Source organism: Capricornis sumatraensis, chromosome 1 (genome assembly GCF_032405125.1).
Source record: "Capricornis sumatraensis isolate serow.1 chromosome 1, serow.2, whole genome shotgun sequence".
Lineage (NCBI taxonomy): Eukaryota > Metazoa > Chordata > Mammalia > Artiodactyla > Bovidae > Capricornis > Capricornis sumatraensis.
The window spans coordinates 108,495,458-108,507,630 of NC_091069.1; the positions used below are offsets into that span (position 1 = coordinate 108,495,458).

Consider the following 12,173-nt stretch of genomic DNA (forward strand, 5'->3'; position numbering starts at 1 on the left):
TCAAACCTGGGCCCCCCTGCTGTGGGAGCTTGGAGTCTTAGGCACTGGACCACCAGGGAAGTCCCAGAAAGACAATAGTTTTAGAAGTCCACTATATTTTACACAACCTAGCTCCTGCAGTACTCTTTGGTGTATACTCCTAAAAGATGGGAAATGAACGCCATCCATTAGAGTAAATTCATGAAGCAACCTCAAGAAGTAAGAACAAACGAGAACCCATGGGACCTGGTGTGAAGAACAATCTAGATTGCTTCTTTCTCTTAGTAGGCTTGAACCAACTGGACTAGACCTGTTTAAGTTTAGGTGAAGTAGGCCTTTTAGAACTCGTCCTGGCCCAAACTTGAAAATGGTTCTGAAGTCACAAAGACTCCAGAATCTGGGAAGGTAATAAGAGTTTAAGAAAACATATGCTTAGGTAGTTACAGAATTGAATACCACCTGATCAGGGCATGTGTGGAGATTTTTTTTAAGCTGATTTGCAACTTTTTGTTTTTTAGTCCTTCAGTGGTGTCTGACTCTTTGTGACCCCAGGCTCTGCAGCAAGCCAGCCTTCCCTGTCCTTCACTATCTCCTGGAGTTTGCTCAAACTCATGCAACTTTACTAAAGATTTAAGTCAGTACATTTGAAATGCAACTCTGAAATGCTGACATTAGTAACTTAACCCCAATAGCTTGCAAATGTCTATATTTATGAAAGCTCTATACGTGTTTGACTCTCTGTGAAGTAAAAGCTTACAGGATGATAGAAAAACAAGCTGCATTAGCGTGAGTCCCCTCTCATGTCTGGGAAGGCAGCTCAAAGCATGGCATCTTAATGGTAGGTCAACAGTAACATCTTCATAGATACGTGTTTTGTTCATAGATATTCCTCTTTAATCAAAAATCTCAGGGACTCTTTTTTTTTTTAACATTTATTTATTTGGCTGCTCCGGGTCTTAGTTGCAGCATGGAGGATCTTTAGATCCAGTTCCCCAACTAGAGATCAAATTTGTGCTCCCTGCAGTGGAAGCACAGAGTCTTAGCCAATGGACCACTAGGTAAGTCCCTCAGGGAATCTCAAAATACTTAGTACGTTCAACAGCGATGAGACTTGAGACCATGCTAGAAGCTTTTACTTGTCCCCCAATATCTCTTCATCCTTTTTCCTCGGTACTGAAACTGCATGTTCCAGCTTCCCCTGTAGTTTAGTGTAGCTAGGTGACTAAGTTTTTGCCAGCAGGATGAAAGCAGAAATGGTATATATAAACTTTGGAAAAGTTTCTTAAAAAGAATACCTGTTCCCTTTGTCCTCTCATCTGCTGGTAGGAATGTAAGCATAATGGTCACAGCTCCAGCAGCTCTCTTAGACCATGAGGTGACATTGGGAATGGAGGCTGGTATCTTTCAAATGCCCATGTACTTGATAGCATAAATAAACACATCGGTGACTTTCTTGGCTGGAATAAGGAGGCTCCATCTGTCCCTGTGATGTACCAGAGCAGCTGTAGACTAACTTTGGACTTCTTAAACATGAGAGGGAAATACCAATTTTTGTTTAAGCTAGTGTTATTTTGTGGTGGTTTTCCCCTGCTTCTTGCAGCCAAATCTGATCCTAATACAATAATCAAAAAAGAAGCAAGACTTAAAAACATTATTGTTATTATTTGCCCATACTGCATGGTTTGTGGGATCTTAGGTTCCCCCACTAGGGGTGGAACTCAGGCTGGCAATGAAAGCACTAAACCCTAGCCACGGGACTGCTGGGGAATTCCCTACAAACTTGTTTTTTAAAAGTCTACTTTCATAGATCAGCAATTCAACTAGTTTAAGGTTGCACATATTGTATATTCTGTAGGAAATTTAGAGGCACAGAGCTTGCAAAGTCTGTTGAAATTACACTGAAAATTCGAGATGTAGTCTTTAAAGGAGACAGTAGGAAGAGACCTGAATGTAAGAAAAAAAAATCTGGATGGCCGCTTAAAGCATCAGGATAGAATCAGAAGACTAGTCAGTTGTTTTGGTAACCATGGATAACAGTACTCGTTGGTAGCCTCGGACAAGTAACCACCTTTCTAGGTTTCCATTTCTGAGTGGGTGGTGTTGTTCAGTGGCTAAGTCATGTCCGACTCTTTGCGACCCCATGGACTGCGTGCATGTACTTCCCTGTCCTTCACTATCTCCCGGAGTTTGCTCAAACTCATGTCCATTGAGTCGGTGATGCCATCCAACCATCTCATCCTCTGTCGTCCCCATCTCCTCCTGCCTTCAATCTTTCCCAGCATCAGTGTCTTTTCCAATGAATCGACTCTTCGCATCAGGCGGCCAAAATATTGGAGTTTCACCTTCAGCAACAGCCCTTCCAAAGAAAATTCAGGGTTGATTTTCTTTAGGATGGACTGGTTGGATCTCCTTGCAGTCCAAGGGACTCTCAAGAATCTTCTCCAACACCACGGTTCAAAAGCATCATTTCTGAGTGGTGGGGATTAGAAAAGGACATCTCTACAGACCCGCAGTTTCCAGAGACTCCTTCAGGACCACGTGCCCTACACTGGACACCTGTGGCCAGCGCCGAAGGGCCTATAGGCAAAGAGAGCCCCTGCCCCCGGGTCCCGGGATCCCCTCTGCACGCGATCTCACGGATGCTACACTTTGAAGTTCCTGAGCAGAGAAGCAGCGGGGCTGTCACCCAGAAGCAGACTGGTCTGGTCTACGCATCCGCGAATCAGAGGACTCGGAGCCGCGCGGGCGGTGCCCTAGCCCCGCCCGCTGGCATCGGGACCCGTCCCGGAGCCCCGCCCCTAGCCCCACCCCGCCCCGGCCGGCCACTTGCTGCGCGCGGATTGGCTGCCGCGGTGCGCACGGCGCCGCGCCCCGCCCTGCCGGCGCCCTCAACCTAGCGCTGGTCGAGCGCTCCTCTCCCGGGGCTGAGGTGGCGCGGAGGACGCCGGCTCGGCCGCGGCGTGGCCGCCTCCGCCTCTGCGTGTGCGCCCGGGGGGTCGGCGTGGGCGTCGGGGAAGCCGGGTGAGTGCTGGCGGCCCGTTTCGGGGGGGCGCGAGGGGACCAGCGCCCGCCTCCGAGGCGCAGGGAGGCACCCTCGGCCCTCCCGGGGCCTCCCCGGTGCGCGGCGCCGCCGCCGGGCGGATCGGGGTCCGTGGGGCGTCCGGGCGGCGCTGCCCCCCCTCCTCACCAACCCGCCCCGGTGACCGTGGCCGGTGCTCGGGGGTTGGGGTGGGGGAGCGCCGCGGTCTCTCGTCGTCGGGTTGCTTGCCCTGAAAGGTTTTCATCTCGGAACTGTCGGCTTCCCGGCGCTGCTGGGAAGGGGAGAGAGGTGCGCCAGGGCCGCGCCCGTCGCCTCTGTTCGCGTTGGCTCTGAACCCTTCCTTGCTGGGAATGTGGTCCGTGTTGAGTGGACTTTCCCGACTCTGTACAGAGGTATGGCGTGGAGATGGAGGAGGATGGACATTGTTTGGAGGATTGATCGTACAGGGTTGGGTGTCCTTTGAGATACAGAGCAGCTCGTGTCGCAAAGGTAGTTGCCCTGGGGACGGCCGTTCTCGTTTTTAAGCAATGAATTGACTTTCGAGTTAATCACGGGAAGGTGCTTAACTTGAAAGGTAAGTACGTGACCTTCTAATGCCAAAGCGCTGATGATGAGAGCCACTGTGCTCGCTCCCGCCCCGCTGTTGACGCTGTGTGTGCGTTGGGGAAGGATTCAAGCCTAATGTGTGTGTGTGGTGGGGGGCGGGCAGGGGGGAAGGATTCAAGCCTCGTGTGTGTGTGTGTGTGTGTGTGTGTTGGGCAAGGATTCAAGCCTCCGATTGGAGTGAATGTGTCGTCAGCCTTGTGCCTCTCAAAGACCTTGATTTCTCTTCGAAGTGTGCCACCTCTTCTCTCAAACTCCTCACCTACCCACACTATAACACGCCTTAGCTTCACAATTCCCAAGCCTCTGATTCTCAGGCTTGTCACACTTCTTTTCCATCATCTTCAGACACTTGTCATCTGTTTTTGCAAGCATAGTTTTCAGACGTAGAACAAACATTCGACTTCTTTTTTTTTTAAGCCGATAATACTGTTGCACGCCTCTTTGTCCTTAAAAAGAAAACCCGAAGTTATCTTGAGTATCGAGGCGGCAGGAAAGGCTGGTTTAATGAGAGCAGGGGGAGGGCGCAGTGTTCCTTTTCCGGAGACACGCCTTTCCCACCTCCATCCTCCTCCGCCCACTAGGATTAGGGCAGCCTTAACTGGCTGGTCATTTCTGAATTCACTTCTGGACTCCAGGGTAAAGAATTTATCTTATTTTATCATTATCGACTCCTTTAAATGATTACCGTAATACATTCAGGTTGCGAACTTTTTTTTTTTTTTAATGTTACAGATGAACTTTCACTCTTCACTTTCATGCATTGGAGAAGGAAATGGCAACCCACTCCAGTGTTATTGCCTGGAGAATCCCAGGGATGGGGGAGCCTGGTGGGCTGCCGTCTATGGAGTTGCACAGAGTCGGACACGACTGAAGTGACTTAGCACTTAGCATAGAAAAACATCAAGTGAAAAATGGAAACCAAGGAATTTCCTGGCAGTCCAGTGGTTAGAGCTCTGCACGTCCCCTGCAGGGAGCAGGGATTCTCTTCCTGGTCTGAGCTATTCTCTTCCTGGTCTGAGCTAAGATCCCAAGTGCCAAAAAAAGAAACAGCACAGAAGTGTATCAAGTAAAAGGTTAGAATAAGTTAGAACTCCTTGTTTCTTTACTTTGCGCCCTCAATTCCAGTCCCTAGGAGGGGATGTGCTGTGTTAAGTCACCTCAGTTCAGTTCAGTCGTTCAGTCGCTCAGTCGTGTCGGACTCTTTGCGACCCCATGAATCGCAGCACGCCAGGCCTCCCTGTCCATCACCAACTCCCGGAGTTCACTCAGACTCACGTCCATCGAGTCAGTGATGCCATCCAGCCATCTCATCCTCTGTCATCCCCTTCTCCTCCTGCCCCCAATCCCTCCCAGCATCAGAGTCTTTTCCAATGAGTCAACTCTTCGCATGAGGTGGCCAAAGTACTGGAGTTTCAGTTTCAGCATCATTCCTTCCAAAGAAATCCCAGGGCTGATCTCCTTCAGAATGGACTGGTTGGCTCTCCTTGCAGTCCAAGGGACTCTCAAGAGTCTTCTCCAACACCACAGTTCAAAAGCATCAATTCTTCGGTGCTCAGCCTTCTTCACAGTCCAACTCTCACATCCATATGTAACTACCTCAGTCTTGTCCAACTCTTTGTGAGCCAATGGACCATAGCCCACCAGGCTCCTCTGTCCCTGGGATTCTCCAGGAAAGAGTACTGGAGTGAGTTGCTGTGCCCTCCTCCAGGGGATCGTCCCAACCCAGGGATTGAACCTGCAACTCTTACAACTTGTGCATTGGCCGGCAGGTTCTCTGCCAGTGGTGCTACCTGGGAAGCCCCAGGAGGGGATAGTACCATGATACTGTTGGGCAACCTACTTAAATTAATAAAAGGACATAATCATATCAGTGTGGACCTACCCCATTTTAAAAATGCTGTAAAGGGAATTCCCTGGTGGTCCAGTGGCTAAGACTCTGAGCTCCCAGTGCAGGGGGCCCAGGTTCGATCCCTGGTCAGGGAGCTAGATCCCGCATGCTACAACTAAGACCCAGAGCAGCCAAATAAATAAATAAAAATTAAAAAAAAATGTTTTAAAAAAATAAATAAAAAATAAAAATGCTGTAAAGCATGCCACTGTTTAGAAGTACTTTAATATATTTTCTTGGCCCCTTATTGGTGAATGTTTTGGTTGTTTCTGAGTTTTAGCCATTAAAAGATTTACTATGTAAATATCTTTGAAAATTGTAGGATAAGTCTCAGATAGTTTAAACGGACTATTGTATTTTAGAGTATAATTTTCATGCTCTTTTCACGTGGAATCTTTTTGTAATTTGAAGGACTTTCAACTTAAGGACAGTAGCTAATTTGTTTGATTTAAATGCATTTCTTAGTATCTGTGTGTCTTTTAATATTTAGAGACTGGATCAAAAAATTTGTTGAGTACCAGGTTAGATAATGGTGAATTTTTTAACCTTGTTGTCACTTAGGGGTGTTGACTTTAAGGTTATATTGACTCACTTGATTGGCTTAGTAGGAATGAGTAGAGGGCCCTCAGGAAGAGAAAATGTGAACAGGCGTGTTGTGTAATACCCTCTTGTGGTAATCCCCCTGGAATACACAACATTAACTGGAATTCTTGTTCTCTTTTGAAATAACTTCAAATACCTTTTGTTGTAAAAGGTATCTTAGGTATGGAGATGGTTGTGGGGAATAAATACTGTTGCAGTGATCAGCACTGTATCTACAGCCACATTAAGAAAGGAAACATTTACATCTTTCTTCCAGAGGGAGCCTCTATCGTGATAGAAGTTAATCTTTCTCTTGCTTTATCAAATAAGCATTACACACGAATGCATAAATATACACATATACGTATATGTACACACATGTAAATATTTACACATCTTAAACAGTATATTTAGCCTTGAGTGAATAGTGTTAAAAACGTATTACATACAAATAGCATGTTTCAAAGTTTTATTTTACTGTTACTGAGAGTGCTGCCAAGAATAGGTTTTTTAAGAGCACTTCACTTTTGACTTTCATCCGTTGGAGAAGGAAATGGCAACCCACTCCAGTGTTTGCCACGGGGGAGCCTGGTGGCCTGCCATCTATGGGGTCACACAGAGTCGGACATGACTGAAGTGACTTAGCAGCAGCCGCAGCAAGAAACAGATATCTAGGTAGTCCCTAGAGAAAGGACTGTCTCAATAAAAGTGCTGAGTTAGATATAATTGGTTAATGTTCCAGAGGGCAACAAAATCATAATACCTTTGTGATGAATCATTTCTACAAGGCTGTAATGATCATACCTTATTAATTTTTGCAGTTAAGCACAAACCTTATAGGACGATAAACTGTGTCTTTATTAACAGTGGATTATTCATTAAATAAACTGAGATAAGGAAATTATTTCCCCCAGAGCCCAGATGAGGTCCAAACAGGCTTATTAAAAAAAATGCTAGTGCTTTCTCCCTTTGAGATTAAAATTTTGTTTCCTAATTGCAAGCACAATGCTGACCATGTAAGGAAAGGACAGGATTTATTGTCACTTTGAGATGAAAGCTTCCAGGAAAAATGAGGGAGACAGAACAGCTTCAGCTTCCTTGACTTTTCCCAACGGGGGCCCTTTCTGAAGGGGTCAATGGGCAGTGTTCTGGGTGAGTCTTGGGAGACGTTTACTACCGTCTCAGGGGACCTGGGAGGCTTTAGTGTGAAGCGAACACTGGAAGGACAGCAGAGATACGGTCAGAGGGCGTGGCCGGCTCTCCGTGGCCTCCCTGCAGTTACCAGGGTAGGTCAAAGCAGAACCTTCTGTCAGGGAGGTGAGTGTCCTTTGCTGATGCTGGCTGCAGGACTCCGAAAGAGAACAGGAACTGCCTCAGTGTATGATCAGGATCCAGCCAAGCCCAGCTGAGGACGGGTTAGAAGGAGTCTGGGCCAGGTTCACGGCATTCAGTCCTCAAGTGAAAAAGCTGGCAGAGCAGTGGGACCTCGCTTCGTTCCAGCTGGTTGTCCGCGTCTGGGGGCCCAGCGGGGCTCTCATCAGCTCTCCTGTGTGGGGATCTTTCCTGTCTTGTCTTTTGTTGCTTTTCACTTGCTCTGACGGCGCTCAGACAGCAGCAGTTTCCTGACCAGGAGAATTGTGATTCCTGATCCCTTGTATGTGAACCTTTTGTTTGTTTGTTTTTTAATTTCTGCAGACTGTTTTCTGCTTTGACTTCAGTGATTTGGGGGCTTACCCAATGGCTCAGTGGGTGAAGAATCTGCCTGCAATGCAGGAGATGCAGGTTCGATCCCTGTGTCAGGAAGATCCCCTGGAGAAGGAAGTGGCAACCCCCCTAGTACTCTTGCTTGGAAAACTCCATGGACAGAGGAGCCTGGAGGTCTACAGTCCATGGGATCTCAAAGAGTCAGACATAACTGAGCACACACACACACACATTTTCTGCTTGACTTCAATGATTTGAAATTTAAAATGGTCTGTCTTACTGTGGGTCTATTTTCATCCATTATTTTGAGTATTTGATGGGCCCTTTAAATCAGAAAATACAGTTCTTCCTATTCTGGAGAAATTTTCCTGAATATTTTGTTATTTTTCTCCCTCATATTTTCTCTGTAGTTCCTCCTGAAACACCTGTTTTGGATGTGAGCCTTGTAAAGGTCTTCTCATTGTCTTACCTGCTGTTTTCCATCTACTTATGGCTAGATTTTCTTAACTTTTACTTCCCAAACTTTATATTTGGATTTAAGAAAGTCCCACAGTTATACTTTTAGTATTCAAAGGCTATTTTTTAGTCTCTGAGTGTTTCTTATGATAACATGCTGTTCTTGCTTTAAGATGCAATATGTTCTCTTGTTTCTGAGGTTGTAGTGATTTTAAGTTTCCCTTCTCTGCGTAGCTTTCCAGACTCCTGTCTGGAAGGGATCCAGCTTCAGTCTCCTGCACCAGAACAGAGGAATGGCAAACCTCTGTCCAGTTTTCAGGATGATGCCTGAGTCTACCATTGTGCACGGTATCCATCAGTCCAGAAGGCCAGACGTAGGGGAAAACCTCAGGCTTCTGTCTGGATATGGATGAGGCAGTTGCCAGTCTATGGAGGGCATGGCAACCCACTCCAGCGTTCTTGCCTGGAGAATCCCCACAGACAGAAGAGCCTGGCGGGCTTCAGTCTGTAGGATCGCGAAGAGCCAGACCTGACTGAAAGACTGAGCAAAGAGAAAAGGGACAGGGCCCTAACTTGTTTTCCTGTGCTGATTCTCAGCTTTCCCTGCTACTGGCTTGGACGTCCAGCCTTCTTGGGCATGCTCAGTCAGTGACTATGGTCCATCTGCTTTGCGGCTTTCAGAATTTTACTGCTCTTGTCTCCTCTTTCTGTTCTCATCATTGTGTTCACGACTCCTTTTACTGATTGCAGTTTTCAGTGACGTTTCAGGAGGGAGCAAAATGAGATGCTTAGATAAATCTTCACCCAAAGATAGTAATAGTTGTTTTTGACCAAGTGGTAGCTGAGACTCCAATACTTTGGCCACCTGACGTGAAGAGCTGACTCATTTGAAAAGACCCTGATGCTGGGAAAGATTGAAAGCAGAAGGAGAAGGGGACGACAGAGGATGGGATGGTTGGATGGCATCACTGACTCGATGGACATGGGTATGGGTGGACTCCAGGAGTTGGTGATGGACAGGGAGGCCTGGTGTGGTGCGGTTCATGGGGTTGCAAAGATTCGGACACGACTGAGCGACTGAACTGAATGGCAGTACTGCCATAAACAGAAGGCCGTCTTCAAAGCGGTCCTATGTTTGTGATGTTTGCGAACCCTCTTGGTGGATAGTGGTTGATAGCATCGAGTGAGCCCATGTTCTGAACACTGCCTGTCTTCTTAATTCTCACTTATTGAGGGACGTGTTATCATATCCCCAGTTTACACATCAGAAGACCAAAGCCTAGGAATATTTAAAGCTTGAACAGTTGTGGACTCCGCAGGGGAAGGAGGGGGTGGGACAAACGGAGAGCAGCATCGGCATATATGCGCCACCATGTTTAAAATAGACAGCTCGTGGGAACCGCTGTGTAGCGCAGGGAGCTCAGCTTGGTGCTGCATGATGACCCAGAGGGTGGGCTGGGGAGGGGGAGCTTCAGGAGGACGGGGTATATGTATGCTTACAGCTGATTGCCATTGCTCTACAGCAGAAATCAACACAACATTGTAAAACGATTATCCTCCAATTAAAAAAAAAAAGCCTGAACAGTGCCAGTCACATAGCAACTATTCCATTAAAAATGGAATTAAATGAGCCTGGCCAGGAAGGCACAGGTGGGAAGAGGCTGATGTAGGCGAGGGCCCAGGCTGGTGCTCACTCCATGGACTGTACTTTCAGCTGCCTGGGTGGTGGCGGTCTCTGGAGGAGGGTAATTGGTGTCTAGGCGTCTACTTCCTTTGTGCCCTTTGGGAACGTTCTTACTCAGGTCTTTACCTGCTCATTACTGTTTGCCAGGTGGGTTCCCTTTCACCTACTTGGGTTCAGAGCTGTGACCTGCGGCTAGCTTCCCTGAACAGGGGAGGAGAGCATTTTCTGAGCAATCCCAGAGGACGCAAAGATTCCCAGGCAGGGCTCCTGCAGGGAAACCTGGGTAAAGGTGGCTTCCGAGAGTGAGTGATGTTTTCCTATGGTTAGATCAGCTCTGGGGTTGTGTAGCAGTCATCTTATTTAGGTAGCAACTCATGATAATCTGCCACTCTATTTTTTCCCAGCTTTTTATTATAAAAAATTTTTAAACATACAGAAAAATTGAACAATAGATTTAACATTTTGCCATATTTGCCTCATTTTTTTCTTTTTCTTTGCTGAACCATTTGCTCATATGTTGCTGACACTGATACCTCACCCCCAAATAGTAAGCAAGCATCTCCTAACAAGGTCATTCTCTTTACATAACCACAATTCTGTAATGTTCTCTGACCTGTATTCTGATTTCCCTAGCTGGCCCAGACTGCCTTAAAAGTTTCTTTTTTTTTTGAAACGAGGACCAGTAATGGCTTACACATTTCACTTGGTTGGTTAATTGTATTTTTTGTCATAGATGAGTCTAATGGTGAAATCTTTTGAACCTTCTAGTTCGTATTGCTTTTGGAAACTGCTTCATGACTGGAAAGATGATGGTTCTCAGAATCTTCAAAATGGAAGGCACCCTTGATGTCACCTGGTCCAGTTATTTCCGAACTTGGCTGATGTGCGTCCGCCGGGGTCCAGCCCCGGTGGATCCAGGGTGATTCGAAGGTGGGAGGACGGCTTTGGCGTCTTTGGAAAAATACATATTTAATTACAGATACAGAGAGAGATTAGAAACAGATAGTGTAGTAGGAAGATTAGTGGAGAAAAAGAGGCTGAATAACTTGGATTACGTGGAATAGCATCCATGCTCCAGATGGGAATTCAGCCAGAAAAACGGGAGCAAGAAAGAAGCGACATGGGCGTATCAGTCTTTCTGGAAACTGATCCGATTTCTTTATTTTTGGGTTTGCTTATATACCTTTTGTTACATATAGGGATGAATACAGAGTCACGTGGGGGTCAGCAGTCCTGACCTTTATCAAAATCAGGTGCTTCACATAAATGTATAAAAGAAGGTCTTAGGGATATTGCATCATCTTCTGGCCATGAGTGAGACCTGCTGACATTTTATGATCTTTTCTTTCTGATAACCAAAAAACTTATTTTTTCCAAGGGTGTTTTTTTCTTAAACCAGGCACCACCCTCCAAATAAAGTTACATTCCTATAGGATGAGGGTGTAGTGAGTTACAATCAAGAAAGGAATTTATTTAACCCAAGGTTAACATGATTAATCTTAAAGGTTAATACTTATTTCTCCTATATGCTTAAAGGTTAATGCTTATTTCTCCTATATGCTAGTTATATTCATTATAAGGGCAGGGAGCATGGAAATTTAGCAGCAAACATCAGCCCAACAAATGAAAATCCTTTCACCAGTGTTCCCCTTAAGATCTATTTAGTCTTAAGATAGTGATAAAGTTACATTTTTACATAGCAAGGACACAGTGATTTATAACAAAGTACAGTGATCTATTACAAAAGAGAAAATCCATTCACTCAAAAAGCCTAGTATTGCTAACATCAAAAACTACTATATTTCCTTTTCTATATTCCAAATACATTGATTAATATATTCCCAGGTGCCTAAGGATATGGAGGCCTGGCGGCAATCATTGACTCAACAAGAAGAAAAAGCCCTATGCTAATTAAGACTCTCAAAATACTCCAAAACTCTCTGTGCTGTTTATAGTTGAGAGGTAGTAAACAATCATGTGCCTAGTGTCAGGAGTATGGATAATCCTGTCACACAAGCTAGTCTGTCAGCAGAGAGGTTTGACCTGAGACATCCTTGTCCCACCCAGACCAGGGAATTAGCAGCAATTGACAGAACAAATGAAAAACCCTTCACCAATATAATTCCTAACCAACCCACTATACTAATAATTTCCAACTCCCCAAAAGAATTTGCCTTTAATAAGTCTAAAACATCTCATGCCTCTCAGATTGGGAGGCTGTGAACAATCACATG

At 45.8% G+C, this 12,173-nt stretch overlaps 1 protein-coding gene across 2 annotated transcripts in view; it reads left to right on the forward strand.

Annotated features, from left to right (window-relative positions):
- Positions 1-2,879: 2,879 nt before the first annotated feature.
- TMEM50B (transmembrane protein 50B) overlaps positions 2,880-12,173 on the forward strand; it is a 41,416-nt gene continuing 32,122 nt past the window's right edge. For both annotated transcript variants that reach the window (XM_068973615.1, XM_068973621.1), the window contains exon 1: positions 2,880-3,000. The gene's annotated coding sequence lies outside the window, so the exon portion shown is untranslated. The remainder of the gene's footprint in view (positions 3,001-12,173) is intronic.